Here is a 4,723-nt window from a genome sequence, read left to right as displayed (position 1 = left end):
CTTTTCACTCTCAATTGAACTTGGACGTTTCGCTGTCTCTCTCTAACATACAAGCATTCATCAATTGGGGTGGTTTTTTTTACCGCTCTTTGTCATTTTTTCGAACTTTCTGTCTTTGGCGACTCAATTTTAATGAATTTTTTCGCTTTCAACGATTTGTTTTAATTATTAGTGTTCTTTATTTAACAACATGTTTTAAATGCACGTAAGTTCGATGCACTATGTAAATGTACATATCTCACTTCTGACACCAATTTGTGGGACTGTTAGTGCAATCCCACTTTTTCCTCCCGAATTTCTAGGCCGTTTTTCCTCACAATCAATCAGTTTTATTCAACATTATTTCTTTATACATTTATCTTTTAATTACCACATAACTACACTCTTCTTATTCGAGCAGCCACGAGGAGCACAACCGGTCGACACAACTTGACGCCATAAAACTCTTTTCTCAATTGATATCGATGGTTTGTCATCGATATCGTTGATAAACTTTGAATTATGCACCTCTGAACTGGTTCAGTACAATCGACCGCTTCTCGTCTCTCGACCCATTCCCACATGTATGTATACATTTTCGGCAGGCAAGTGTGCATGCATATAAGTACGTGTATGTATGTAAGTACATTTGTCAATGCTGGCCGAGGAAACTAAAAAATTTGCAGAGTTCTTGCAAAGCTTTGAAATGGCGTGTTTGCTAAATTGTTGAATAAATTACTAATCAACTTTTTTTCACGGGTTCTACCTGTACCAGCGGCTGCCAAGTATCCTCAGCGCATGTTTTTTTTTTTTTTTTTTTTAAATTACATATGTACATATGTATGTATATTATTTTTCATACATACATATTTAATCTTATATACATGTAGAATTGGAATATTCCTGGTTATTTAATTCAATATTATTTAAGGATGTGATTTCCTATTTTAAACTTTATTATTTATTAACAATGTTTCTTTGTGTTAAGAATACATATATTTATTAATTATTATAATGGCCTTAGCGACAAATTTGGGTGTGCGATGTGATCGAGGCGAGAGTACGATTGCGAGTGCTTTATTTTCATGAGTGAGTCGACCAGATAGGTACGGCCGCTGCGTGTCGTTCTGTCTCGCTCACTCGGTACCAAACGATTGCCATGATTATGCCTGCCTGACACTTCATTTCCTACAATCGGCTGTCCTGACAAGTCATTCGACCCGAATGATCCTAGCCAAGGTTTCATGAACTCAGCCACTGTTGAGGTCTTACAAGGTCCTTCACCGTCGCCAACCTTCTCGACGTCGTATCGACCGTGCCTATTCACCTTCGTAACTTTATATGGTCCTAAGTATTTACCTCTCAACTTTAGACCTGTCCCATACTGCGTACGTTTAATCGCCACTAACTCGTTTAAATTGTATTTTCTTTCACATTTCCTGTTTTTGTCGAACTTTCTTTTCATTTCCTGCTGTATTTCATCGATATTCTTTCGAGCCTCCGCTCTAATCTCATCACGACCACAGTCTAATTCTTCTATTAACGAATCGGTTATCAGCTTTCTCATTTTGGGATCATCAGGACTACGCATCTCTATTCCTGTCAAAATCTTAAAAGGTGTAACTCTTGTACTTCTTGGAGCAGTATTATTAATAATTTGTTGCACACGACCTACATACTTGTACCAGTTTCCCTCATTCTCTTGACTTAACTTTGAAATCATTGGAACTATTATCTTATGCATCCTTTCTACTTGGCCGTTACCACGGGGTACACCTGTTGCTATCAGTAAATGCTGTATATCCTGTCTGTTACAATATTCCTTAAACGCATTGGACGTGAATGCTGCTCCCCTGTCAGAAATTATTTTCATCGGGTTACCAAAAATTATGGCCTGCCTTTCAAGAGAACTAAGTACTTCCTCGACTCCTGTTCCACGAGTCGGATACAACCATACAAACTTAGAGAACCCATCAACAATAACAAAACCGTGTTTCGAGGCATCAGTGTGAATTTCAGTCTCTAGCTTAGGATTGTATAGCTTTAAAACAGGACCTTTGATCAATGCTAACTTCAATTGCTCAAACGCTACCATTTGCAATTCTTTAAACTCAAACTTCTTGTCCTTTCGCAAAATGTCAGTCAAGGGCTTAGCTGTTACTGCGTATCCTTCGATAAATTTACGGAAATACGATGTTAACCCTAAAAATCGTTGAACTGACTTCTTATCTCGTGGGATCGGGAATCTTGAAACGGCATCAGTCTTTTCCTTACTTGGCTTAATACTTCCATTTTCAACCATAAAGCCCAAAAAATTTACTTTACTCTGCAGTATCTGACATTTCTCCCAGTTTATTCTCAACCCATTTTCCGCAGCTATCTTCAACACCCTTTTAAGTTTAATTAGACCATCATTCACGCTAACACTTGGTATAATTATATCGTCCATATACACCACTGCATCTCCATTCTTTACTGATTCTCTCATTACTGCCATTATAAATCTGGTAAAAACTGCTGGAGAGTTGGAAATTCCGAATGGTACGTACAGGAATTCATACTGACCATTCTGAGTTACGAAGAAGTACACTGCTTCTGAGATTTTTCCTCAACAGGAACATGGAAAACCCCGTTTGTTAGATCTAAAGTAGTGTAAACCAACGCACTTTGAAGTTTTTCTAATACGGTGTCCATCTGTGGCATAGGAAAATTATCTCGGACCACTTTCTCATTTAGCTTTCTGTAATCGCAGCACAGACGCTTTTTCCCATTCTTCTTTGTTACAAGTACAACAGGCGAAGCATATTCGGAAAAACTTGGCCTTATTATCTTCTCCTCTAACCATTCTTGTACTATACTATCAACGATTTTCTGATCAGACTCTGCTAGACGCCTTGGATGCTGATAAACTGGCAACTCATCCGTTAGTACAATCTTCATTTCTATAAGAGTGTTTGTATTTCTAATAAGTTTGTAACTATTAATCAACTTCTTGACTTCACTACCGATTTCTGCACTGATATGTGACAATTCACTCTTGATTTCCAATTTATTCTGTTCTGCACTGTGCATACACATACTTTCAAATTCCTCAAACAACTCAGCACAAGATGTATTCGCTTTACACAGTGATTCTTTTCTGTTGATGCTCACAAACTTTGTACCTTTCTTGGTAACAACCAAATCGACGTGATCTAATATGGTTCTACCCAAAATTGCCTCATATGCCATGTCTTCATCAGGAACGATATGAAACTCGACTTCCATCTCAATGCCATCTATCTTGACAGTTATGCTAAAACTACCGAAGGTCATCACATGACTTCCACCAATGCCTGTAAGAGTCTTCGAATATCCAGTTAGTGACTTAATTCCGAGTTTAACAAACACGCTTTTACGTATGAGACTCAAATTTGCTCCTGTATCAATTAGACCGTTGAACTTAATCGATTTATAAGTTACTTCTTTCAACTCCAAACCCGAATCAGTAAATTTACCTGATGCTTTTATTAATTTACCATCTACAACATTGGTGCTTTCAACTTTGGTGGTATCTTTATCTTTACATTCAAACGAACGATGGCCTGTTTTGCCACATTTAAAACAAGTAAACGTTTTCTTGTTACAGTCTCTCATCATGTGTGAAGGATCACCATACACAAAAAGCTGTAATTGACTCCACTGTACGGTTAAAGTGCATTCTTCTAGCTCCCTAATCCATTGTACAACATCAATCGAACCTAAACCCCAAAACTCTGAAACGCTTCCCTCCACATCTTTTAGTGTGAACCATGACCTTTGCCCATCTGTGTTCGGGACTTCTCGAATTGTTCTAGCCGAGGCGAAATCTGCCTCCTGCCCGTCATTCTCAATTTCTATTAGATCGTAGTGAGGGAGTAGACGCGTTTGCAGCTCTGCTTTAAGGCCTGTAGTCTCTAGCCCTAACTCTCTCAATTTAGTGCGCAACTCCTCAATACGCAACGTTAGAATCTCACCTCGATCCATTTCACTCAATTACAGTTATATTGCTTAACAAGATTGGTATAGTAATATATAGGTAGTATTAATCAATCAAATTTGTTACGACTTAACAAGATTTACACACTATGTTAATGTAGGTCAAATTGTGTTAGGTTATGGTTTAATTCAGACGATTCTTAGAAATGTGCTCTCTGCAGCTCGCATCAATTTCGTCGATATTTTTGCCACCGGTCTGGTTTCGCTGTGCAAGCAAAGTAACTCACACTCAAGACAATAATTAAACAGCTCACCCAACTATAGTCGTCCTGCTCTATGGAGCCACTCAATATCTCTGTAGCAACTGTTCGGTTCGTTCTCTGTGGCCACTCACTCTGTTGTCGCTACTCACTCGGCTGTTTTCCACTCGTTCTCTTGATCTCTCTTTGTCTGCTTCCACACCAATTGTCTCAACTTCGTGTCTGCTGCCTTCTCGTTTGGTCTTGTCGGCGTCGTCTGCTTTTGTAACGGTTTCTGTTCTCCGCTTTCTGTTCTCCTTTGGTTTTCCGTTTCCACAGTGAACACTGGTTATCATCAACTTCGTGCCCTCTGTCTGCTCTCTCCGTCTGTGTGCTTCCACAGTGACCACTAATTTTCATCAACTTCGTGTCCGCTGTCTGCTATCTCCGTCTGTCTGCTTCCACAGTGATCGCTAATTATCATCAACTTCGTGTCCGCTGTCTGCTCTCTCCGTCTGTCTGCTTCCACAGTGAACACTAATTTTCAT

The sequence above is a fragment of the Drosophila tropicalis genome, unplaced genomic scaffold (assembly GCF_018151085.1).
Source record: "Drosophila tropicalis isolate 14030-0801.00 unplaced genomic scaffold, ASM1815108v1 contig_276, whole genome shotgun sequence".
Classification (NCBI taxonomy): domain Eukaryota; kingdom Metazoa; phylum Arthropoda; class Insecta; order Diptera; family Drosophilidae; genus Drosophila; species Drosophila tropicalis.
The sequence above is the reverse complement of the archived record's forward strand: the minus strand, read 5'-3'. Positions refer to the sequence as shown.